The following is a 25,593-nucleotide window of genomic DNA, read 5'->3' as shown; positions in this document are numbered from 1 at the left end:
CTTTTTTGTGCACTTCGAGGGGTGTTTAGAAACCAGAGGCCTGTAAGGAGACAGTCCCCACCCCTGCCCCGTCCCCCACGGAGCCTGACAACAATAGCCCAGCCCTAGAGAGCAGCAATCCACAATGCAGATACTTGCTTGTTTTTCTAAACGAGGGACACATCAAAAACTGAAGCTGAGGGAGGGTGGAGGGAACTTGGGAGCCCTCCGCCCTGGGAAGAAAGGGATGGAGAAAGGATGGTGTTTCCACATGAAAGAAAGTACCCGAATATCAGGGGTCCCAGCCATTGTGTGTACAGTATAGGGCCTCCCAGGAGATTAACAGTGCAGAGTTTTGGAAAGTTACTTAAGCCTTTCTCTTCTTTGCAACTCTTCCTTCAGCCTTTTCCTGAGGCTGTCAGCTGGTGTAGTTTTCCTGGGTCATTGGTTTTTTTTTTGCCCTGAGGATTCCAGCATCGGATCTCATTCTTAATAAGCCAGGGGCTGTGTCCTGGCCGCCTCCTCCCCCTGCTTGCTCGTGACTCGTGCTAATCACCTCCAAGCCTGCTGGGAAACAGCCTCCCCACACACCCCCTTCGCGCTCATCCCCGAAGATGTTGAGATGCTGCCAGTGGCCACTGGAAGGCTATCATCACTGCATTAAAAACATATCCCAGGAAGACAAGAGCAGTTCATGCAAAATTAGTGCCTGTGATCCTTAATCCCACGCCTAGATGCACTCAGTTTTCCTTTTTCCTCCTTGGGATGGAGTTCTGTATTTATTTATTTATTTATTTATTTATTTATTTATTTATTTTGTTGGTTTGTTTGTTTTTTTCTTTGTTGTTGTTGTTGTTGTTGTTGTTTTGACTGCATTCCCAAATTGGGGGTTTAGCCTGAGAGGTCCAAACTGATCATTGATTTTTTTTTTTTTTTTTCTCAAATAGAAGCATAATGCCAACATCTTTGTTCAGAGAACAAGGTAGGGGTGAAGGCTGGGGGGGGGGTGCCATTTTGGGTTCCAGCCATCAAAAGCAAAGGATCCTCTGTATATTGTCCTGCTTTAAAGAGTTCCAGAGTGTCTCTCAAACTTATTTTGCCCTCGGGTCCTGTTCATTTTTTTGGTGATTTTTCTCTCCATTCAAAGTGATTGATGGGCTTATTGAGAGGGAGGTGGAGGAAGGGGGGGCAGGGAGGGAAGGGGTGGAAAATTGTTCTAGTTCCCACTTGGAGTCCTAGAAAAAGGTCGTGAGCCTGTGTTCGCACATTTGGTTTTACCCCAGGGCATATAGTGATGAATGTGGGAAGCAGAAGGGGAGGAAGATGAAACCCAAGGGGAGTGGGGGCAGCCTTTAAAGGCCTTCCTGGCACCAAATTGTCCCCAGGCCTCAAAGATGGAAGGGCTTCTCTGGGCAGATGTCCTGCTCCCTGCCCAAGCAAACAGGAAGTGATGCGCGTTAACCACATCATTTGCAGCTCAGCAAATAAACCCAACCCTAGCTCCTGGTTTCACTGGCCAGGAATCTCAGAATATTGAAAAATGGTCATTCGATCGATCTTGAAGTCTCGGGTCCTGATGGAGGGAACACAGGTGTCCATTTAGGGGAGGCCGAACCTTCCCGTTCTGCTCAGGCAAGCAGTGGGTCTCAACCCTGCCTGTGCATTAGAATCGCTGGACAGTGAACAATGTGTGGGTGCTCCAGCAGCACTCCCCGACTTCTCGTGTAACTGGTGTGGGGAGAGCCAGGCCTGGGTCTCATTTTTGAAAGCCCCCCAGGCAATTCTAGTACAGCCAGAGTTGAGAACCACTGCTCGGGGTGATCAGAGGGCTGGACTACCTCCTGTGTGCATCAGCTCGTTCGGGGGCACACGGGCACGACTGGCTGCCCCTTCACCCCGCCCCCCACCCCCGGTCAGGGTCAGGGCTCCCCACCAGGGAGACCAGGACTGGATTTTCCCAGCTACCAGTTTGTCCCTGCATGCCAGCACACGCACACAAAGTTCTACATTTTCTATTCCCTCGTTTCCTAACGTTTATCCATTTATTTTGTGAGCGGGAGAGCACGCGAGGACGTGAGGGGCAGAGAGAGAGAGAGAATCCCAAGCGGGCTCCACGCTGTCAGCGCGGAGCCCGACCCGGGGCTCGAACTCACGAACGGTGAGCTCGTGACCTGAGCTGAGATCAAGAGTCGGACGCCTCACCGACTGAGCCACCCGGGCGCCCCGGAGTTCTGCATTTTCTGACGCCCTAGTCACACCGCCCTTCTATTCGGGGGTTGTCTTCCCTTTCAGAAATTTTATGGGATGAAAAGCCAGCTCATAACCAAAGAAAAACAAACCAAACGTCTGAAGGATTGTGCAGCTGTCACAGAAGAGGAGAGATGAAGAGAAGCTCTGAGACTGCTAGTCTGTTTCCATGGAAAGTAACTACATTTGAAAAGTGTTCTGCTGGCTCTTTCTGCGGCAGAGAAGAGGAGTCGGGGCCAGCGAGTGACTCCATTATTAATGGCTTTGCTCTCCCAGGCACTTTATTGGAAAGGGCAGCCTAGCAGCGGTTTCGGGGAAGGGACAGAAAGGCAGGGAGAAAGAGTTCATAGAGCGCTGTGTTATCTCATTTCCTCTTCCTGACAACCCTGTGAAGTAAGTACTCGTCCAGGCTCAGAGAGGTTAACTCACTTGTCCAAGACCACCCAGCTATGAGGCAGAGCGGACTCAGGCTCTGACCTGCGCAGGGCGGGGGTGGGGGCGGCTGGGGCACTTGGCCCGTGTGGGTGCTGGGGGGTGGTGGGGAGGCAAGGCTAGAGAAGAAACGGGACCACCATCGGCCTAACCAGCTCACGGAGCCACCACCGCTATGCCAGTTGCCTGCTGAATACACTGCCCTTTCTCCGTTCCTTCCTTCAGCATCTTTCTGACCCCGGCCATCCAAACTGGGTGCGCACACGAGGCGATCCAACAGATGTAGGAGGAAAACGTTAGAACCTCTGTCTTTTCATATCGGTTTCTTTAAGGTTTCAACCTTAAAAAGAACCTTAAAAAGAAAGGTTTCAACCTTAAAAGGTTTATTTATTTTGAGAGCGAGCGAGCGAGAGAGCAGGGGAGGGGCAGAGAGAGAGAGAGAGAGAGAGGGAGAGAGTGAATCCTGAGCAGGCTCCGTGCTGTCAGTGTGGAGCCCAGCGTGGGGCTCGAACTCACCAACCGCGTGACCCGAGCCGAAACCAAGAGTCAGACGCTTAACCGACGGAGCCACCCAGGCGCCCCTGACGTTCGTGATTTTAAAGATTTGGAGGTCACCGGTCTCAGCCACCCGGTCAACATCTTTAAAATTCTTGCAAAGGCGCCACTTTGGGGGTGATGCATACGGAATGAACACCTACTCCCCAGTTACCTGCCTCTGCCCCCAATCTCACCGTCTACCTTGGCTTTACACCTGCTGGTTAAGTGTAGAGACAGGATTTGAACCCAATAACTGTCTGGTTTCAAAAGTCCATACTCTTGTCATTCAAGCTAAGTAATGAACCGAGAAGGTAGAGGTGAGGGCTCTCTGAAGTTTTATGATACTCAGTCACTATTTTAATGAGGCGCCCCAGACAGACACTCTTCTAAAAACTGTATGTTGATTTTTTAAAATTGGTCAGATACATTCTTTTTTTTTTTTTTTAGTTTATTTATATATTTTGAGGAAGAGAGAGCATGAGAGAGAGCGGGGGGAGGAGCAGAGAAAGAGACCCTAGCAAAATTGTCCAAAACTGATTGTGCCCCAAGATAGTTGGCAACACACACACACACACACACACAAATGCTCCCTACATAGAGACATCATCACAGACTCTATAAGACCCCTACTGATGAAATCCTGGTTATGAACACACAGTCCAAACTACATTATATGAGCAACAGCCAGTGATAAAAACAACAGAGTTCTTAGTAACAGAGGAAAACTAAAAACAGAAAAGCAAATAAAAGAGCAAAGCTAAAATGTGACTAAGGAATGAAAGGCGATAAAGATTTGAAAACGAGCAAAATATATCTGCTAACTGTACTAATACTACTATACTAATGAAAAATATATTCATTGAAACTAAAGCTTAATAGATCAATCATATACAACTGAAGAGAATCAGTGAACTGGAACATAAAGCTGGAGAAATTATCTAGAATGCAGCAAAAAAGGTAAAGGCATGGAAAATATGGAACAAAGTTTGTAAGATATGGAAGATGGAATGAAGGTTTAACATACATCGGATCTGTATTCCAAAAAGAGAGAATATGGAAAATGAGGGAGTGGTAATGCTTGAAGTGATACTATCTTGGAATCCATTTTCAAGAATTAATGAAAAATTCAGATTCATGTATCCCAAGGAAGATAAACAAAAATAAATTTATACCTATTGTATTTAAAGCATAAAATACTAAAACCAAAGTGACAGTCTTTAAAAAAAGAGAGGAAAAAATGTCATCTATAAAGTCTTTGCCAGCACAACAGTGAAAGCCAGAAGCCAGTGAAATATTTTTCCAGGTTCTGGAAAGATGGAACAAAACAGAACAACCTGTCAGAGCAGAACTGTATACCCAGCTAAACTATCTTCTAGACAGCGTGTGAAATGAAGACATGCTCACCACCGATAAATGCTGACTGAAAGGACTACTAAAGGATGTCCTTCATGGAGAAGGACACTGAGTCTAGAAGGAAGGACTGAGTTATAAAGAAAAGAAATGGTGAGCAAAGTAATGGTACAAAGAATGGCACTTTGCCTACATTTCCTGCTCTGTCCTCCTTCTTAGAGACTACCGTCTCCCTGCCTGCAGGAGGTTTCTTGAAGCTATCTTGTCCTTTTGGCAGCTGAAGTCAAGACACAGATTTTTGACCGAATTGAGCTCTTCTACTGCCTTATGACTTCCAGCCTGAGGTACCCACGCCTGCTCCCCAGGTGGCCAGCAGTTCTACGGTGACTACACAATGGGTGTTCGGTATGAAAGAACGGGAAATGTTCGGTTCTTTCAGGTACCAGATGCTGTGTGTGGTATGATACAGGGCTGCCCTAAAGAGCCAGTCCTGTCCTGGGGAAACTTCCTTCTCAGTCGATTCGTGGACACACAGACACAAAGAGACTCGAAGGGTCAGTACTCGATTTGGCAGGTCGCATTCTCCGAATGGTACCACAGAGCGTGGAATTGAGGGTTTAGTAGTGTGCTCACAGACCTCCCAGACAACTCTGCCCGTGCAGAGATTTTACATTTTCATACCTGCATTCTGGACACCTGTGTCACTTGCTCACTCAGGCCCCTGAAATGAAATTTCTCTTGCATTAATAAGCTAGGGAATGAAGTGATGCTTGGGGTTTGTTTTGACCCGAGAGCCAAGTTTTCCACACACAGAGAACCAGGCAACATTAAAATTCGAAACTCAGGCCACCGAATCTGAAATGTATGTTTGCAAACTGTCTGATTTCATGTCTGCCTCAGATGTCTCGTGAATACAAATCGCCTCATTTGGGGTTGGAGGAACAGGGAGGAGGAAACCTAAGAATGATCTCCAAAACAAATCTTTAATTCGGATGAGTATAATAGAATGTAATCCCATTTCAAGTCTGTCAGCATTCTTTTGATGATTACAAATGAGTCCCTTTTCCCCTGCAATGTGGGGGAATAATCTGGATAAAATAACTCTTTTTGTCTGCAAGGGCCAGTGTGATGCGTACTCGTGACAGCTTTCAGAGTAGTGTTTCAGGGTCTGAGAAGAGCACTGTGCTACCACGTTCTTCCTTTCTTCCTCTTGACTTAGGAGATTTTTTCACTCTTTTTATGTTCAGCAGCTTCTGAAGTTCTCAGGCTCAGAAATCATAAATCATCGTACTGTACTCTGGTACAAGAGAGACCTGGGTCACCAAGCCCTGTCTCTCTCTGCCCATTCGATGGGAGACAGGCGGAAATGAGAATACTTGACCTTATCCAGAAAAGGCCCAATTTGTACAGCTTTTGAGGGATACACTTCAAGGAATGCATACAATTTTATAGCCCCTTTTCTGCTGGAAAAAAATGTACTTGAACCCCAAATCAGACTTACACACCTGTCTGATTTTTTTTTTGTCAATTTGGTTGTAAAATTAAGGGATGGGCATTTTTTTTAATGTTTATTATTTTTGAGAGACAGAGAGCAGGGGAGGGGCAGACACACACACACACACACACACACACACACACACACACACACACAGAATCTGAAGCAGGCTCCAGGCTCAGAGCTGTCAGCACAGAGCTCGATGTGGGACTCGAACTCACAAGCCATGAGATCATGACCTGAGCTGAAGTCTGATGCTGAACTGACTAAGCCACCCAGGTGCCCCATGGATAGCCTTCTTTTTTTTAATGTTTATTTGTTTTTGAGAGAGAGAGCACGAGCAGAGGAGGGGCAGAGAGAGAGGGAGACACAGAATCCGAAGCAAGCTCCGGGCTCTGAGCTATCAGCACAGAGCCTGATGTGGGGCTCGAACTCATGAACCTCAAGTTCATGACCTGAGCTGAAGTCGGACGCTTAACTGACTGAGCCAGCCAGGTGCCCCAAGGGATAGCATTTTTAAACACCTTCCTCCATTCTCTGAGTCCTGAACCACTAAACGTGCCTTCCAAAGTTAATAATGCCAAATGGTTTTTGCACAGGTTAGACAGAATGCAAAGATGGTCCCGTCCACAGCCTCAGGATGAAAAGGGATCTCGAAGACCCAGAGCTGTGGGACCCACTCTGTGGGAGTGGTCACAGCAGGCTGTGGAGAATTCCACTGAGCAGGTCTTGAGGTCTTGTCTGTTCTGCCTCTCTAAGCCCTGGAGTTCAAGTGTAAAGGTTCCACTCTTCTAATTTACCTTTTTTTTTTTTTAAGTTAGATGCCCCAGGATTTTTTTTTTTCTCCAGAATTCTTTTGAAATAGTGTTATGGCTCCCTAAAGCCATAAGCCAGTGCTTTGAAGCCCTTTGTCTCAGACTTCTGTCCTCATCTCTGGTTGGTTCAGGCATGTTATTTGGGGTTGTCAACTTTCACTAAAAATGCCATATGGTCCTTCTACTAGATGACTTATCTTTACCTGATGAAAACTTCGTTTGGCCTAATGGTTAGACTGAACCCGTGGTTCCCAATCCAGGGAGATACCATCCCCTCGCCCCCGGGGATATTTGGCAATGTCTGGAGGCAATTTTATTTGTCACAACTAGCCACGCTCCTGGCACTTAGTGAGCGGGAGCCCGGGATGCTGCTAAGCCACCCACAACGCACAGACAGCCCCCTCCCCCCCGCCCCCGCCACAAGGAATGACCCCCATCCCTGGGCTTGAGGAACACTGGGCTAGACCAGTTGGCGTGTCCCTGTTTTATTTGCTACACGTTCAGCATCAGAGGAGGGTGGGGAAAATTTGTAATAACCAAAGGGGGGGGTCTGGAAGGCCTAGACACGGCTCCTTGGCGCCCTCCTTCAAGGCCGGCTTGCCTTCTGCAGCCGCCAAGAGCAGTGTCTTTAAAGCCCAGGAAACAGAGATGCAGCCAGTACCTCCCGCGTCTACACCCGCTCGCCCCCCGTGGCTCCCAGTCCCACCCCTTCCCTCCACGGAACTTGGCTCTGCCTCGGGCCCTTTTGCCCTCCTGATTTCAAGCGCGCACACTCGCCATCATTATCGTCAAGCTAAAATATCCGTCGGGAGACGTGTTCAGACTTGAAGTCGGTTGCTCACTCGCGGCGCGTGGATGCATTTGCAACACCTCTCAATTATTTCACAACTCGGGGAAGCAGTCCTGTGACGGGGAGGGGGGGTGCAATTTGGTTTGCATTTTAAAGAGAGAGTGTAAGTCACAAAAACTGTGCCTAGATCTGCTTTCCCTCGGCAGCGTCTCTCCCCGCCTCCTCCTCCTTTCCTCCCGGTCCCTCTTGCACCTGCTCTCTACGACCCCCACCCCCACCCACCCCTGCACACCCTCATTCACACGGCTCCTGGCACATCATACCCACGGTTGTGTCTGTGAAGCATTGCGTCCACCTCTCGGTGCTGCGTGTTACACACTCTGCAGAGAGACAAGTTCGAGATGTTTCTAAGAGGGCTAATTGCAGGAAGAGTGTTCTTCCAGAGCGACACTGTTCACCACGCCCGGTGCTGAATGTTACGCACTTACCAGGGCGCGCTTGAAGCCGATGTGGCCGTGGGGTTGAGCACCGTTGCAGCTCGCACGCCGCGTGGAAGGAAAACCAACAGGTCCCTCTAAAATGGTAACTTTGCCACCCCTGCTCGGAGGCCACCAGATCAAAGGACAGCCACCCACTTTCAGACCTGCCCCTCCCCAGTCACCCTCTTTCAAACAGCTTGCGAGTCTAATGAAAATATTTCTTTCCTTCGGCCAAACACAGAGAAAATATAGTATCGTTTCCAAAGGAGGGGACGGGGCACCCGCAAGAACGGGTGCGCAGTGTTTGTGAACCCTGGTGACTCAGTACATCTGAATCTCCAAGTATTTTAAGAGCTTTGTCCAAAAAAAAAAAAAAAAAAAAGGTCTATTGTGTGGCTGTTGGCACTGAAGAAAATAGCAGGCCTGTCAGAACTCTGTTTCAGATTTGATTTTAAAGTGGGTGATGTAAGAATGCCGTCCAACAGGAGGGCTTTGCTCTTTTTCTCGTCCCTGCCTATTTGGTGTGCTAGAACCTGGGTTTTCAAGAATCAGTTCATATGAGAAATCAAAGCACCTTCCCTTGATGCCCGTTTTACAAAAAGGCATCATGTTCTTAAGCAAAGACTAGTATGTTTTGGAAATGAACATGGCTTCCAGGGGCACCTGGGTGGCTCAGTAGGTTGAACGTCCAACTTCAGCTCAGGTCATGATCTCAGGGTTTGTGAGTTCGAGCCCCAGGTCGGGCTCTGTCCTAACAGCATGGAGCCTGGAGCCTGCTTCAGATCCTCTGTCTCCCTCTGTCGCTTCCCCTCCCTTACTCACGCTCACTCTCTAAAAAACGTAAACAAAAAATAAAGTAAAATGAAATGATTTCCTGCAATGAAAGTAAAAACCTATTTGTGTTTATATATACATACACGTATATATGTACATACCTATATATGCAAAAGATTTTGTGTATATATGTATTTTGTGCATATATGTATTTTTTTCAGAGGATCCTCTTGCAAGATCTTACTTTTCTTTGTTGCAATGCAATTTTGAAAATACAGGCCTAAAGACGTTATTGATTTTCCCAAATGCCTCATGCATTCGGTATTTACTTCTGAGTATTGATGCTATAAAAATAAGCAGGAAAAATTTATTATGAAAATTCTCTTTCCTAGTTGTTTCCTTTCCAGAACATTAAACAGTGAACAGTGGTTTTTCTTTATCACATATATGTTTATTTTAATGTATACCCATTTTGTCCTCCGTGTCTCTGCCTTCTCTTGGGCATAGAGATCAGGTACTACATGAAAGAAAGAAAGAAAGAAAGAAAGAAAGAAAGAAAGAAAGAAAGAAAGAGGAAGGAAGGAAGAAAGAAAGAGGAAGGAAGAAGGAAAGAAAGAAAGAAAGAAAGAAAGAAAAGAAAGAAAGAATCGAAGCATCATATTCAACCCCTGGGTTCAACTGAACTATGAATAAGTTGTAGTAGGTGGTTGCCAAGCACTGATCCGTGTTATGGAAGTAGCTTTGTACCCAAACCAGTCACTTGAGTCCTACATCCGGAATCACCAGACCTCAGCAGAACAGCCTCTGTTTCTTTCTTGCTGGTTTCTGGAAAAGTCCCTTAAAGACCTAGACAGTCCCTGAATTTAAGTTTGTTTGTTTGTTTGTTTCCATAATGGGAAACTTAACGTGGAGACTCTACACACAGCATGGATTATACCAGGTTGGGTCCGAGATAAAATCAGACCATGGAGAAGATCAGTGTCTGGAAACAGAACACACATAAACCCGCCTCAGCTCTCCGTGGTCGAGATCAGTTAATGTGAAGAAGGCCTGACCAGAGGGCACGTCTTAATTAATTACTCCTGTCTATGTAGCTAAAACACACACGCACAAAAGCAAAGGGACTCTTATCCTTAGAAGGCAGTCAGACAGTCACATGCAAACCAAACCCAAACCAAAGATTTCCGGGGAATCCTGTGGAACCTTCTGGAATGTAGACTTGAGTCTACTCTGCACCGTTTATTTTCATTACCCACATCTTCTCTTTCTGTGGGAAGGTAAAGCATTAGGTGGCGTATACAAGGTCCGGTATATTCATTGAAAGCTTTACTTTACGGAGGTCAGATGTGTGTGGTTCAGCCGCACAGATGGGGTTAAAATCACGGTGCTGAGGGCTAGGTTGTGAATTAATGTAATTATCGTTTTGTTATTCAAGAAAGCTGCGAGGAATGGACATTCCCTGACAGTATCGGCCCTTCCGTGGGCTGTGGGGAGGAGTGGATTTGCCGGGATCACAGAAGTCTGCGAACCACAGGGGGAAGTGGTAAGCACTTCTCACTGACGGGCTTTTAGGGGTCCAGGACTGATGCCCTTGCTTACGAAACCCTTTCTCCATTGGACTGTAATACAATTCTGCCAGGGCAGTGTGGTGCACAGGACAATATGCACACGTTAGAACAGAGCCGTGCAGGACAAATGTGATGTAATGCCAGCTAGTCTGGTAGCCCCGTTGGCAAAAGTGAAAGCAAGAGGTGAAATGAATTTCCATAGTCAAATTTTTTTTCACCCAACGTGTCCTCATTTCGAGATGAATACGTTAAAAATTACTAATGAGATGTTTACGTTTCTTTTCGGCTCACCAAGACTTGGGAATCTGGTGTGTATTTACCACATCACATCTCAGGTCTGACCGGCCGCGTCTCAAGGGCCCGATAGCCATGCATGGCCGGGGCCACCAACCTGAGACAGTGCAGTTTTAATTTTGTTTTTTCATGTTAATTTATTTTTGAGAGAGAGAGAGAGAGAAAATGTGAGAGCGGGGGAGGGGTAGAGAGAGAGAGAGAGACAGAATCTGAAACAGGCTCCAGGCTCTGAGCTGTCAGCACAGAGCCCAACACAGGGCTTGAGCTCAGGAACGACAAGATCATGACCTGAGCCGAAGTCGGACACTCAACCAGCTGAGCCACCCAGGCGCCCCCTGAGCAGTGCTGTTCTAGAAGGGGAGTCTAGAGCGGGGCAGAAGTGGAGTTCTGGGATCGGGATGGAGCACCTTCCTTAGCACCTTCTTCCCACAGAGCCTCTGTCAGGCCTGCCTCGTGAAAGGGCCAGTGGCAGGTGCCCAGCTGCCCCTCGGGAGCTTGGCCTCCCCAGCTTGCCTCTCTGTCGCTTGGAGAAGGACTCGTGTCCCCTTCCTCCTCCAGCACCTTTTCCAAGAACTTCCCCAGACTTCAGTCCTTGGGAAGGGAGGGGCCTCTAGGGAGTCACCCAGACTGTGACAGGACCTGCCAGCAATACCAGAAGTCGGCCAGCCCGACTCACCTGGTTCTTTTTCTGCCACCTGGATGTCACAAGGCTTTGAGGCTGTCATCCTGTGTCAACCCACCCTGGAGCCCTGGGGCCCCCAGAAGCAAGTGCTGGTGAATCATTGTGCCTTGAGGCTGCCCTCGTTTGGTCTCATCCACGGGGGAGAGAACCCAGGCTGGGCACGGGGAAGGGACCGACCAGGACGTTTCCCAGCTTAATGGTGGCGGGACCAAGACGGGACCCGGGACTCGGCACCTGGCTTGAGTCGCTGTGTTGCTCCCAGGATCAGCTCTCACAGGAAGCGGAGCTGAGGGGCTCAGAAAGATCCCCAGCTCAGAGCTCCCCCCTCGCTTCACAATACCCCAGGCTGTTTGTCATTCCTCTGGGTTTTATGCTAGAATCACCTCGGGGCGGGGGTGGGGGGCTGCTTTTCCAATGTAGTGATGTCTGAAGCTTCACCCCAGGCTGAGTGAATCTGTATCTCTGGGCTGGGGCGTGGGCATTGACGTTTTTAAATCCCCTGAGGTGACTCTGTGGTGCAGCCAAAGTTGGGACCCTACTGGAAAGCACTGCACGCTTGTAATCCATCTGTATGTTTATTTTTTCTTTTTCTTTTTCTTTTAGCCTCGTGTATTTTATTTGTGCATTAAAAACGTCGTTGTGAGAAGGGTTCGTAAACATCAACACACTGCCAGTTAGGTGTCCGTGGCCCCCAAAAGGTTTAAAAAAAACCAGTATACCATGAGGAAATGAGTTTTTCATTTCATTTCATTTCATTTCATTTCATTTATTTATTTATTTATTTGTTTGTTTATTTATTTATTTACATCCAAATTACTTAGCATACAGTGCAATAATGATTTCAGGAGTAGATTCCCGTGATTCATCCCTAGGTTATAACACCCAGTGCTCATCCCAGCACGTGTCTTCCTTAATGCTCCTTGCCCATTTATCCCATCCCTCCCCCACATACAACCCCCCGCCCCCAACAACCCTCAGTTTGTTCTCTGCATTTAAGAGTCTCTTCTGTTTTGTTCCCCTCCTTGCTTTTATATTATTTTTGCTTCCCTTCCCTTACGTTCATCTGTTTGGTCTCTTAAAAGTCCTCATATGAGTGAAGTCATATGATATTTGTCTTTCTCTGACTGACTAATCTCACTTAGCATAATCCCCTCCAGTTCCATCCACGTAGTTGCAAATGGCAAGATTTCATCCTTTTGGATTGCCGAGTAATACTCCATTGTGTGTGTGTGTGTGTGTGTGTGTGTATATGTATATATATGTATACATACATATATATATATATCACATCTTTTTTATCCATTCATCCATCCATGGACATTTGGGCTCTTTCCATACTTTGGCTATTGTCGATAGTGCTGCTATAAACATGGGGGTGCATGTGTCCCTTTGAAACAGCACACCTGTATCCCACGGATAAATGCCTAGTGGTGCAATTGCTGGGTCGTAGGGTAGTTCTATTTTTAGTTTTTTGAGGAACCTCCATACTGTTTTCCAGAGTGGCTGCACCAGCTTGCCTTGCCACCAACAATGCAAAAGAGATCCTCTTTCTCCTCATCCTCACCAACATCTGTTGTTGCCTGAGTTGTTCATGTGAGCCATTCTGACAGGTGTGAGGTGGTATCTCAGTGTGGTTTTGATTTGTATTTCCCTGATGATGAGTGACGTTGAGCATTTTTTCATGTGTCGGTTAGCCATCTGGATGTCTTCTTTGGAGAAGTGTCTATTCATGTCTTTTGCCCATTTCTTCACTGGATTATTTGTTTTTTGGGTGTTGAGTTTGGTAAGCTCTTTATAGATTTTGGATACTAACCCTTTATCTGACATGTTGTTTGCAAATATCTTCTCTCATTCCATCGGTTGCCTTTTAGTTTTGCTGATTGTTTCCTTTGCTGTGCAGAAGCTTTTTATTTTTTTTAATTTTATTAAAAAAAAATTTTTAACATTTATTTATTATTGAGAGACAGAGAGACACAGAGTGTGAGCAGGGGAGGGGCAGAGAGAGAGGGAGATACAGAATCTGAAGCAGGCTCCAGGCTCTGAGCTGTCAGCACAGAGCCTGACGCGGGGCTCAAACTTCCAAACTGCGAGATCATGACCTGAGCCGAAGTCGGTCGCTTAACCAACTGAGCCACCCAGGTGCCCCCAGAAGCTTTTTATTTTGATGAGGTCCCAATTGTTCCTTTTTTGCTTTTGCTTTCCTTGCCTCTGGAGACATGTTGAGTAAGAAGTTGCTGAGGCCAAGGTCCAAGAGGCTCTTGCCTGCTTTCTCCTTGAGGATTTTGATGGCTTCCTGTCTTACATTTAGGTCTTTCATCCATTTTGTGTTTATTTTTGTGTATGGGGTAGGAAAGTGGTCCAGGTTCATTCTTCTGCATGTCGCCGTCCAGTTTTCCCAGCACCATTTGCTGAAGAGAGACTGTCTTTATTCCATTGGATATTCTTTCCTGCTTTGTCAAAGATTAGTTGGCCATACGTTTGTGGGTCCATTTCTGGGTTCTCTATTCTGTTCCATTGATCCGAGTGTCTGTTTTTGTGCCATTCATCTGTATGTTTATTAAATGTTAAAAAATTACTATTATTTTTCCAGACTCAGAAAATTTGCAAGAGTAATACAGAGACTTCCTTTATACCTTTTGCTCAGATTCCCCAAGTGTTACCATTGTATCACATTTGCTTCATTCTTTGGCAAGTCACAGGCAAGATGTCTTTACTCCTAAATGCTTCTGCGTGTTCTCAAGAACGGGGACTCACAGAACCAAGAACAATGATCAGAATTAACCTGCCGTGGTACTGTTTTCTAATCTACAGCCCTCATTCAGATTTCACTAGTTGTCCCCATAACCTACTTTAGAGCAAAAGAAAATCCCTACTCACTGGGATTTTTCAGGTTTCACGTCTCTTTAGTGTCCTTGTGGCCTGGGACAGTCCCCCAGCCTTTATCTTTCATGACACTGGCGTTTGTGAAGATTACAGGACGGTTATGTTAGAGGATGTCCCTGAGTTTGGATCCGTCTCGTGTGTCGTGATTATATCCCCATGCATTTGGGCAGGACCGTCACAGCAGCGACCTTGCGTTTTCTGTGCGTCACATGGGGAGGAATGTGGTGTTCCGTCACTCGCGGTTCCGAAGTGAGCTTTGATGTTCGGTGAAGGTGGGTGGGGCCTCTTAGATTGCAGGTGCCCTTGCCCACCATGCTCACATAGATGCATTGAGCCTTTTAGTTGGTAATGTGTCTAGCAAAGCTGGGAGGGTCTTCTACTCAGGATAAGGAGGCCTTAGAGCGGGAGAGAGTGGAGAGGGAAAGGTTCTGGGACCTGGAGCTTTGGCAAGGGGAACTGCTCCAGAGAAGGCACCATCAGTGTTAGTCCTGGTGTTGGGATGAAGAGAGGAGAGCATGAGCGCGGGAGGGGCTGTGGATTAAGGAGAGAGGTGCGGATAAGACCCCATCGGAGCGCCTCTCGCTGTCTAGGCTCTGACCCACCTCCCAGCTCCGTCTGTTTTTTTTTTTCCTTGGGGGTTGATGCCTTCCAAATTAGCCCCAGAAATACTTTCAGTTAAGGCGGTGCCCGGCTTGACCCTTCCAGTAACTCACCCAGTTTCCCACCTGTTGCTTATCTCCGGATGAGGTGCGATTCTCACCACTTCAAAGAACATCGGAAGTTCAGTTCGTCGAAGGCCTCCACTTTGCCAAGGGCTCAGAAGGCCTTTCTGCTCCGCAGGTGAAATCTGTCGTCTTCACAGATCATCCAAACTTGCTTTTCCTTCTGCGCGCGTGTAGGGAACAGTGTGTTGGCTGAGGTCGAGAAGGGGTTGCCGTCGATTTCTGTCCGCCTGTATCCCAGTTCCCCCGTGGGCTCTGGGGCAGCCGCGGGGAGACGGGGCAGCGAGCCGCCTTCCCTCTCTGCCTCGCTGTCGGTATTTCTGCCCGTGGTTGGCTTTGGCTTCTTATCAGAACTTGCCATTCCCTTTTCTTTGTTCCCTCTCCTTCCTCCACGTATTTACCTGGGCAGCTGAGCGCGGTTGGAGAAGCGTCACGTTGCCATGGAGATTGTGACCACAACACGTTTGGGTTCCCCAGACTCAAGCTCTCGCTGGCCTCTTCCTCATACCTTTGAAGAAAACAAGAATAAACGGAGGGAGTCAGGGTGAAGAAGAATGTTTATATAGAGGCTCGACTCCGGGCGGAGCAGTTATGGGTTGAATCGCGTCCCGCTGCCCCCGATGCCAGAACCACAGGTTGGAGTCCTAACCTCTGCTACCTCAGAATGGGACCTCCCTCGTAGAGAGCGTCTTTATGGCAGTAATCAAGTTAAGACGAGGTTATCTGGGTGGCCCCCGGCCCAGGATGACTGGTGTCTCCGAAAAGAGGAAATTTGGGTGCAGAGGCACGCACGGGGAGATTGCCATGTGAAGGTCACGGTGACGTTGCCCCAAGCCGAGGAGCTGCCGGAAGCTGGGAGAGAGGCCTGGAACAGAGCCTTCCTAGAGACGTCGGAGGGAGCGTGGTCCTGTGGGCACCTTGGTCTGTGCCTTCCGGCCTTGAGAACTGTGGAAGGCCACAGCAACCCCTTGTGGCAAACGGTGTTATCAGTACCCTCATCTTACAGATAGATGACCGTCTGAGGCACGGGGAGACTGGGCACTTGGCTCAAGGCCACTCGAGCTAACCACACCTCACTTTGGTCAACTCTCTCACATCCGCCTCTGCCTGCCATCTTATTTCCCGCCTCTCCCCCACAGCCACCCCACGCCCTTCCCTTGCTCCTGTGGCCCTCCCTCTAGGCTCCCTTCTGGGACCTTCTTTGTTGCCCCGTCTCTGGACCGTCTACATCTCTGCAGACCTGCCCACAGTCCTGCCCCCAGCCACCTCCCGACCTCAGCCACCACTTGCTGGTCCTCCTCCAGGGCCTCTCTTGGAGCTTCTGACCCGGGGCGCTCAGTGGGATGCCGGACTTCCCAAATGGACGTGCCACCGGTTCAAAACCTGGAGTCATGACTGTGTCTTCCCTTGTCCCTCCTGCCACGTTCTTCTCCCCACCCCCCCCCCCCCCCCCGGTCCCTATCCCCTGTCCCCACTGATCCTGGGGACAAATCTCTGTAATTTGAGTCTGGACCAGCTGCATAATTTGCAGGGCCTGGTGCCAGGTGAAAATGGGAGCCCCTTGTTCAGAAATCCGGGGCAACGTGCTGTAAAATACAAAGATTTCCCTTTGCTTCTGTGGCCTCTCTCCCAACCTGGTATGGTGCTTGTATTTGCTCTCCGTGTCATTCTGAGCAAAGACGATGAGCAAATGAGCATTGTGTGTTACTAGCATGGATTTCACTGTTCCTCTTCACGTTGGGTGATGCCAGTTTTCAGTGCGAATATGAGGGCATCTAACACGTATAAGGAATTACAGAAGTGGCACAACGCCTATTTCCCGCGTGCACCACACACTCTGTCACCGCTCTCTGCCTTTGGCTTCCTGACGTGTGAGGAGGGACCGAAAGCCCCCCTTTCTTTCCTCTTCCTGCTGTGTCCTCGTTTTCGGACAAGTGGCGGCTCATCCCGAAGAGACACTGGTAAGGAAGGATGTGATGGGGCTCCTTGATCGTCCCTCTTTCTCACACTGCTATGGCCTCGCTCCTCCCCAAACCAATTCTGATTCTAACGGAAGCTGTGGCTGCCCGGGGCTCACTGTCAGCATCTCTGTTTCCTCGGTCCTGGGCATAATCCGCCTTTCTCGTGCTCCCTTTGAGTTTTCCAGGACGCGTTGCCCTTGTGGGTCGGCCAGAATTCTATGCTCGGGGCATCTGGAATGCATCATGAGAATGGGGTGACAAGGAACAGCAGTGACTCATACTACGGGTGCCTCCTGTGCCCACGCACATGCCCCATCGTCCTGGCGGGCTTCACTTACAAAACAGGAGTTCAGGGTTTAAATTATGAAGAACTTCAAGATGGTGAGAGCAGAGCATTAAACCAAGCGCGGGGGCCCTTCTGAGTGTGGGGCTGTGTGCAATGCTCAGGTCATACACTCGTGCTGTTGACTCTGGTCTCAGCCCCTCCTACCCCATCCCCTGCAGCCAGGCTCCTTGGCAAGATTGCAACCACCCTCATTTCATTACGGGTTTCTCCAGTCCATCCAACGCAGACCAGCAGAAGGATTTCTCTGAAATGTAAATCTGACCAGTATCGCCTGCCCCCAACAAACCTGCAGTAGCTCCCATCTGCCTTTAGGAGGAAATCCAGACTCCTTAGCAAGGTACAGCTTACTTCAGCCTTTGCACCTGACCTCCTACCCTACATGCTGGCCAGGCTGACTGTCTCCACACACCCGCTGAGCCTTGGCACTTCTGTCCCTGATGCCCGAGGCTTGTTTTCATTTGGTTGTCTCCTGCTCTTTCTTCAGGAGTTACTTCCCACTTGGAAGCCCTCCTGGCCTCTTGGGTGTGTCACATGCTTGTTTTATTGGCCCTTCCCTCCCCCCCTCCACCGTGTTTTGAACACTCCCTGTGCTTCCTCTACCATAGTATTTAAGGCCACCCCAATATTATATATATAATATATATATATAGCAATAACCTTGTAACAAAGTGTAGAAGGAGAAGTGGTGAGCAGGTCCTCCTCCATTCGGAGCCCTGGATTCAAGGTTCATGAGGAGCCCCTTGAACCTGGAGAAGAGACTCCAGGCCAGAAGCCGGAGCAGGGCCTTGTCCTGTCCCTGTCACGAGCTGGCTGTGCCACCTTCCGTGCAGCCCAGAGTGAAAGACTTCCTTGGCATCACTGTTAGCTGTTGTGAGCTTCATAATGAGCAGGGAGATGGCAAGGATTTTTTAAAGTATTTATTTATTTATTTGAGAGAGAGAAAGAGAGAACGAGTGGGGGAGGGACAGAGAGATTGGGCGACAGAGGATCTGAAGCCGGCTCTGTGCTGACAGTGGAGAGCCCGATGTGGGGCTCGAACTCACTAACCGTGAGATCATGACCTGAGCCGAAGTCGGACACCGAACTGACTGAAACACTCAGGCGCCCTGGCAAGGATTTTTTTTAAAGGTTGAAGATTTTATAAAAACGGTAGGAATGAATAATTGTATTTTTTTTTAAAACCAAAGGCAAAGTTCTGCCACATTGAACCTTGTTCTGAAGGCAATCCCAGATAGCAGTTCTGACGTTTGAGTTATATAAGAAAGGTGTCCAATCGGAAGGCTAGCGATCACGTGGCTACATAAATCCTACTCTATCTCATATATAAATACACTTGATTTTTGTTATTTGAGGTACTTATAGCCTATAAGACCATTGCTTTACGACACTGAATTAGCAAATACTGAACAGTCATCCGTAGGGGAATACGTGACCTCGTTTTATGCGTGTTTCTGTTTCATGACACCTTGTCGTTAATATTGAACTCATGGTCAACAGCACCATAACTGATGCCTGGAGGAAACTTGTCTGGCACACGCATATTCCTCCTAAGGCCTCACCCAGCCTTCTTGCACTTAGGAATACCTGATGGTCCTTCAGCACTGCGCTTGGACCCATGTTATACCGCGAAGTCACCAACACTTCACAAGAGCGTGAAAAACACTGGCATTAAATAGACCGTGGAAAGGACACTTGTTTTCAGTAGGAGAGCTGGATCAAGAAGGCAGAGCATCTGTCGCCCTGCTCCACCTCCGCTGGGGCCGTGCACGTTGCCGACGAGAATTTTTTGAGCTAAGCAAGCCCTGCAACTCTTGACCCGGGAGTTACGAATCAACGTTCGCGAGTAGGCGAATTTGCAAATACGGAATCTGTGAATAATGAGGGTGGGCTGTGTATACCAATGACCAGGGTCCGACTTTTCCCCAACTTAGCCATCCAGAAGATGGCCGGGAGCCAGTAACTGGAAAACTCCGGGGTGGTGGAGAATAAAGTAGACCAAACAGGGCTCAAAAGTGAGAGGTGTAATCACTCAGCTGGACCTAAGCCGTTGAATGTAAAATAAGGTGATCGATCATGAAGAGTGAGGACAGTCAGAAAAAACCACTGTCCACAAAGGAAGAATACAGAAGAGTAACTGAGCAGCTTCTAGGAGAATTAAGGAAGTAGGGGCCCCTGGGACCTGCTCGGGAAGTTTTAAACCCAGCCCTGGGGGGAGCGTGCCAGGGACTCAATTAAGGATGAATATAAAGGGCGAGGCGGGGCCAGCCCAATTACTGTGTGGGCGCCCGTATTTCTTTACATTTGTCCGGCTGCCCCTGTGTCTGTGAAATACAAAGGGAGACATACTGTTACTTCCCCTAAGTCTAAGGCGAAACCAAAGAAGGGGGAAGCCAAAGGGCCTGTCCGAAATCCTCCACTGACCCAGTGAGGTGGCTGTAATAGACACAAGGGGTCACCCAGCCTGTTCCCAAACGCAGCCGTTTGGATAGGCTGTTTAGGTTGGTTTCAACTTTTAGAAACTTCCCCTGCTCTGATTTTGTTCACCGCTTGGAGGAATGAAACATGTTCCATTGAAAGTACAGCAAACCTGTCCTGCCCCTAAATCTAGTCGTTGTAACCTTCCAAATAGCCTTATGAGGTTTTAGTGCTACTCACCAAACAGCATCATTTCTAAAGTAAAAAAAAAAAAAAAAAAAAAAAAGTTTCATTATAATGAGCAGTGAAATCACTATATAATTTCCCAATTAACTGAATGTGTGCCCTGAAGTCTTCATTTGGACCTTGAACATATCCCATGTACCTTGATCATCCTACACATTTCGGCAGCAGGCAGACGTGAAATAAGCAATCTGAAGTTGAAAGGCTGTTTACAGGGCGGGCGGGGAAGGCGGCACCTGTCTGCCCCCACGTCCGTGCGCTGGGCTGCGTTGGGCCTTCTGGTTGGTCAGCTTCCCTGAGTATTTCTGAGAGCCTTTTGTTGTCCATGGGGATAGAGCTGCTAATTTGGCCAATTCCGAACAGAAAAAGATCAAGTGTAGATTTCATATGTGAGTTTCAAGTGCTGGTAAAAAGTTGCATTAAGTTATCAAATGCACTGCAGTCCCCCGCCTTCATCGCCAAGTGGCCCTGTAGTTTGGGGGTTACTTGGCGTTCCAAAGAAAAGGAAAAGTGTTCCGTTTAGGTGCTTGAGGCAAATGGGGATTGACCCAGTTACTTTTACGCTAATCTAGTCCAGATGGTGTTCACTGAATAACTTTCTGGGTTTAGTACCTGGTTACTGAACAAGGTATTCATTTCTTTTTTTTTAATTTTTTTTAATGTTTATTTATTTTTGAGAGAGAGAGAGAGAGCATGAGCAGGGGAGGAGCAGAGAGAGAGGGAGACACAGAATCTGAAACAGGCTCCAGGCTCTGAGCTGTCAGCACAGAGCCCGACACGGGGCTCGAACTCACAAACCGTGAGATCATGACCTGAGCTGAAGCCGGATGCTCAACCGACTGAGCCTCCCAGGCGCCCCGTGTTCATTTCGATGGGATTGGAAATCTTTGGTTGAAAAGCATGAAGGAGCTTCTACCAGATTTGTTCAAAATAAAATAGTGCGTGTAATCATAAGATTGTAATTCAAGGCCAACAGAGCATGCTTGGAGTAATTTTAATCAGTTGATTGGTACCCTTCCTTCTCTGTATATTCGTATATAAATATAATTGTATACATGTTATATGTGTAAATATATGTGGTATAGTATGTTACTATAAGCAGCATATTATTAGAAATACATACATATATATATGTAATATAGTATTTTACTGTGTTGCAAATTGGGGAGTAAGTTCTTGTAGAGTCTTTAAGGATCACTCCATCATGGCCATGGAAACTACACCTGTGGAGGCACATGAAATTAAAGACGTTATGAAACACACAGGTCCTAGAGGACAGAGGCACGGAGGCCATGCAGGGGGCCACATGGGAGGAGTGCCCAGGGAGCAGCTGAACCAGGTGGCGAGCAGAGAGAGAGCAGACGGATAGGCAAATACGCCTTTGGGGAGGTTAGATGGAGTATACAAGCAAAGGCATGAGGGGTTTTATTGAGTGTGACTAGCTCCTGGTCAGGCAGGGGAACTGGTAACGGGGGCCAGCCTTATGACCCTGGTCACTGCGCACGGTTTGTGGGATGTCGAGGCATCAGAAAGATAGAAGTTTTAGTGATCGACGACTTTGAAGCTGCACAGGGAGACGTGTAAGTACTGGGCCATGCCGGTTGCTATAAGGGTTCATCAGAATCTGCTACTCTTTCATGCTCCTCTGGCCTCCTCTTGCTCTGCTGGTCTCCCTCACTCTCTCACTCGTTTAAAAACGCGATTCCTCGCCCTCCTGCTATATGTCAGATTCCTTCCGGGTGCTAGAGACAGAGGGTTGAAAGGGGAGACACCACGACAGGTGTCTGTGCCGTGAAATAAGCAGAATCAGGGGTGACGGGGCAGGGGGTGTGCTGTTTTGCACAGCAGCCGGGGAAGGCCGATCTCCCAAAGTTACGTCTGAACAAAGGGCGGGATGGGCGGGGGGGGCGGGGGGAGCATATATTTGGAGGGAAGACGGTTTCAGGCAAAAAGAGCAGCCAAAGCAAAATCCTGAGGTGGGAGCTTGGGTGGCGTTTTTAAGAAACAAGACCACTGCGGCCAGAGCCTACGGGAGAACGGTAGGAGATGAGGTCACAATGGTAGAAGGGCGCCCAGTCACATAAGGACTTTAGATTTTTTTGTTTAGGTGAGTTGGAAAGTCATACAGTGGATTGACATGTGTAGACAAGTGCTTAGCCAGGCCCGGGGATCTGAAATCCATACACGTGAATTTACACGTGGGCAGCCACACAGAAAAATCCACTTAAGAACATACATAATTCTATTCTAAAGGGGAAAGTGTGGGGCTTGATGAATCAGAAGGTGGGTGTGTAGGAAGAGAAAACAGGGAGGTGTTGGGAGAAAAAGTAACAAGGTAAGAGAGAACTGGGTAAGTGACTCTCAGAATCTAGCGTTGGCTACAAGGATTCAAAGTCCAGGGGCAATGGGAAAGTCTCTGTGTGCCTGGAAAAGGGTGATGGGGTGCCGTGTGGGACTCTTGAAAGATACAGGATGTTCATTTCATTTTTTTTTTTTGATGTTTTTATTTTATTTTTGAGAGAGAGAGAGAGAGACAGAGCATGAGTGGGGAAGGGGAAGAGAGAGAGGGAGACTCGGAATCCAAAGCAGGCTCCAGGCTCTGAGCTGTCAGCACAGAGCCTGATGCAGGGCTGGAACTCACAAACAGTGAGATCATGACCTGAGCTGAAGTCGGATGTTTAACCGGCTGAGCCACCCAGGCGCCCCAGGATGTTTATTTCTCAAGGCAGAAAAGTCACAGAGAGAGCCTGTGGTGGTGGGGCAGGGATTGGCTTGTCACTTTCCTCGAGAAAGGTCAGCAGTCAACTTCCAGGGTTATTTACTCCATGTCTGATTAGAAATTGGAGAGTATTTTAACCAATCCACTTTGGGATTCCTTTAAATGCTCTTGGAAGCAGAAGCAAACATGGAAAGTTTGTAGGGTTTATGCCTTTGGAAGTAGTATTTTTATTTGGCTTTGAGAAAACCAAGCAGTTTTGTTCTCAAAGAGAATAGGTGACTCTTCAGAAAAAGTGGTCAGAAACTGGACTTCGGGAATTTGTAGGCTGAAAAGTGGCTTATCAGAGGCCAGGAAACTTACCCAAATTAGCACTTAGCTGGTTCTTTTTAGGGAACATTGTGCTCTTTCTATGAAAAATGCTTCTACAGCCCCTGAGACCTGAGGGTAAATGATTAATGGCATAATCCCCCCGTCATGGAGATGAGCACCTGTTTGGGGACAAGTTCATAAAATATGAAAGCAAACATCATCTACGTTTTTACAGAAGTCTTTGTCCCACGACCAAACCAAGATTAAGCTGGGAAGATGTGGATTTGGCATGTTCTTCACCCTTGCCTTCTTTGGGGCTCCCTCTTCCAGAGATTGGACTGCCAATCCAGTTTCCTTCTGGTACACTCATGCTCTCCTCAGGGAAGAAAAAATGACGTGCCAGCCACCCTATACGGTGCCCTACTATTTCTTATCCCTTGCACATCAGCAGTATAAAGCAGGCAGAAGTCTTCGGTTTTACGGATGATGAAACAGAGGTCTAAAGAGGTTGTTCTCAGTATGCCCAAAGACACATCTGATCTGAGAGGGCTCGGAGCGTGAATTCCCCGTATTCGTAGCCCGTGGCCGCCACCTCTGTGCTGTGGCACTTCGGATGCAAGGGCATCGCCCAGCGTGGTCATGGCCCCACGCCCTGTCTCACATCCATCAGTGTGTAGAAACAAGTACATGGCCGTATCGCCTGTCTCGGGAGCATTCCATCGAAGCCCACTGGCCTCTGCTTTCCACTTTTGCTAATGCACTTTTTAAAAGTCAATGTTATTAGGAAGAGCGGTGACTGATTAATGAGGCTGCTGATCCCTTTGAACTCCTTAGTAATTTAACTCACTTCAACTGTAGATTTTCGGTTGCAAGGTCTTGACTCAAAGAAACGACTCCTCTGGCGAAATTGGAGGTCATGTGAAATGGTGTCAGCACCACCGTCACAAACCAGCGGGGCGTGTGTTTGGCGCAAGTTTTCGGTACTACTCAAAGTCCTGCCGGCTTTCTACTTAACACAGGTACCAGTTGACAGAATGCTGGAGTACTAGACAGGGTAGGGCTAGCTGCTGAAACGCACAACTCCCAAACCCCAGGGGAATAACAGAATAAAGGATTAGTTCTTGGTCATGCTGTGATCCAGTGTAATTAGAAAAGGGGGAGGTTGTGTTCATGCGGTCATTCAGGGACCCAGATTCCTTCCGTCTTGTGCCTCCCCCATCTTCTGGGTCCTCAGAGCTGTCCCTGTCCCTTCTGTCTTCCACATGTGACAGCAGATGGGGAGAGAGAGGGAGTGGAGGGTCACGTGGAGTCTCAAGGGCCATATCTGCAAGTGGCCGACATCCCTTCTGCCCTGTTTCCATTGGCCAGAGCTTTCCACTGGCCCACACAGCAGGACTGGGAAATGTGCTCCTCTCATGTGCTCAGAAGAAAATGTATGGTCGCTACCCCATGTAGACCCTCAGTTCCCCTTCTGTCCTCCCCTGGTCTGTTTTGGGACCAGGATCTGAGCTCACCGTTAGATCAGAGGGCCACCCTTGGTGGTCCCTCACCTTTATGATTCCTCCTCAAACATCGAAGATATATACTGAAGGCTGTCGTTCTCTTCATCATAAACCTCCAGGTTCAACTTTCTCGTGCCAGACCCAGGCCTAGAGAAATCACTGAAACTGACTTTACTTTTTGATCATAATGCTCTGGGGTGTGTGGTGCCCAGTCATGAGCCCTTTATCCGTTGTGGGGCCTTTCCTGCGCTCTTAGAAACACTGACTCATTGCCCTAAAGCCACGTGGACTGCCCCCTGCTCCTGCTTTTGCCAATTCTCCAAACACACTCACAAACACAAAAGAAAAAAAAAAACCCTTTTCTGGAAAAGAACTTCAAACATGTAGAAACACCTTTGAGTATTTGTGAATAAAAGGGTGTAGTCGCTTATCTAAGGCATTAATGGATTGGAAGGTGCTGCTTTATTAAATAAGTGGGGAAGGGGGGGCGGGTAGCAAGGGCAATATAATTGAATTCTACTCTCTTCCCAGAAGGAAGATTGGGAAATTGGCCCCTGGTGATTGGGGGACTTTAGCACACGGATGTGGGGCCAGCAACTAACGTACTTATATCCTGTGCTTAGAGTGACTCAGGCAGCCATTAGCCCTTGGGAAACCTGGACTCTTGCGGAGGGCTCTGACTTCAGAAAAGAAAGGAGGAAGGATTTGCAGCTCGTTTGGCCTGTTCTAAATATTGTAATGCTGTAAACCTTAATTATTAAAAAAAAAAAAAAAAAAAAAAAAAGGAAAGAGAGAGAGAAGGAGAGAGAAAGAAGAAGAACAGAAGAAAGGGAGGGAGGGATGAAGGAAAGATGGAAAGGAAGGCAGGCAGTAAAGAAGGCAAATTTCCCTTTCCCTTCAAGCACAGCAGTGACATTTCTGGACCATGAGGGTGGCTACTGGGCTATGCGCTTGTCTGTGAGTTGACCGTCCTACCATCAGTGCTCAGAGCAGATGGGCCTTACGGAAGTGTGGTTTGATTTGCAAGCCGCCAAAGAGCTCTGTGTAAATT

General features: G+C 48.0%; 1 protein-coding gene and 1 long non-coding RNA gene across 5 annotated transcripts in view; one reads left to right on the top strand and one right to left on the bottom strand.

Moving 5' to 3' along the window:
- The window catches only part of EVA1C (eva-1 homolog C), a 76,182-nt gene that overhangs the window by 2,893 nt on the left and 47,696 nt on the right, over positions 1-25,593 (top strand). The window contains exon 1 of one of the 4 annotated variants that reach the window (XM_042955036.1): positions 23,927-24,059. The exons of the other annotated variants lie outside the window; for them this stretch is intronic. The gene's annotated coding sequence lies outside the window, so the exon portion shown is untranslated. Of the gene's footprint in view, positions 1-23,926; positions 24,060-25,593 lie in introns of those variants that run through there. 4 annotated transcript variants of the gene reach the window in all.
- LOC122229671 lies at positions 7,421-8,734 on the bottom strand. The gene is made up of 3 exons (XR_006207095.1): positions 8,134-8,734; positions 7,969-8,025; positions 7,421-7,758 (listed from the first exon to the last, which is right to left on the bottom strand). It is a non-coding gene; the product is annotated as an uncharacterized LOC122229671 (long non-coding RNA).

Source organism: Panthera leo, chromosome C2, assembly GCF_018350215.1.
Source record: "Panthera leo isolate Ple1 chromosome C2, P.leo_Ple1_pat1.1, whole genome shotgun sequence".
Lineage (NCBI taxonomy): Eukaryota > Metazoa > Chordata > Mammalia > Carnivora > Felidae > Panthera > Panthera leo.
The sequence above is the reverse complement of the archived record's forward strand: the minus strand, read 5'-3'. Positions and strand labels throughout refer to the sequence as shown.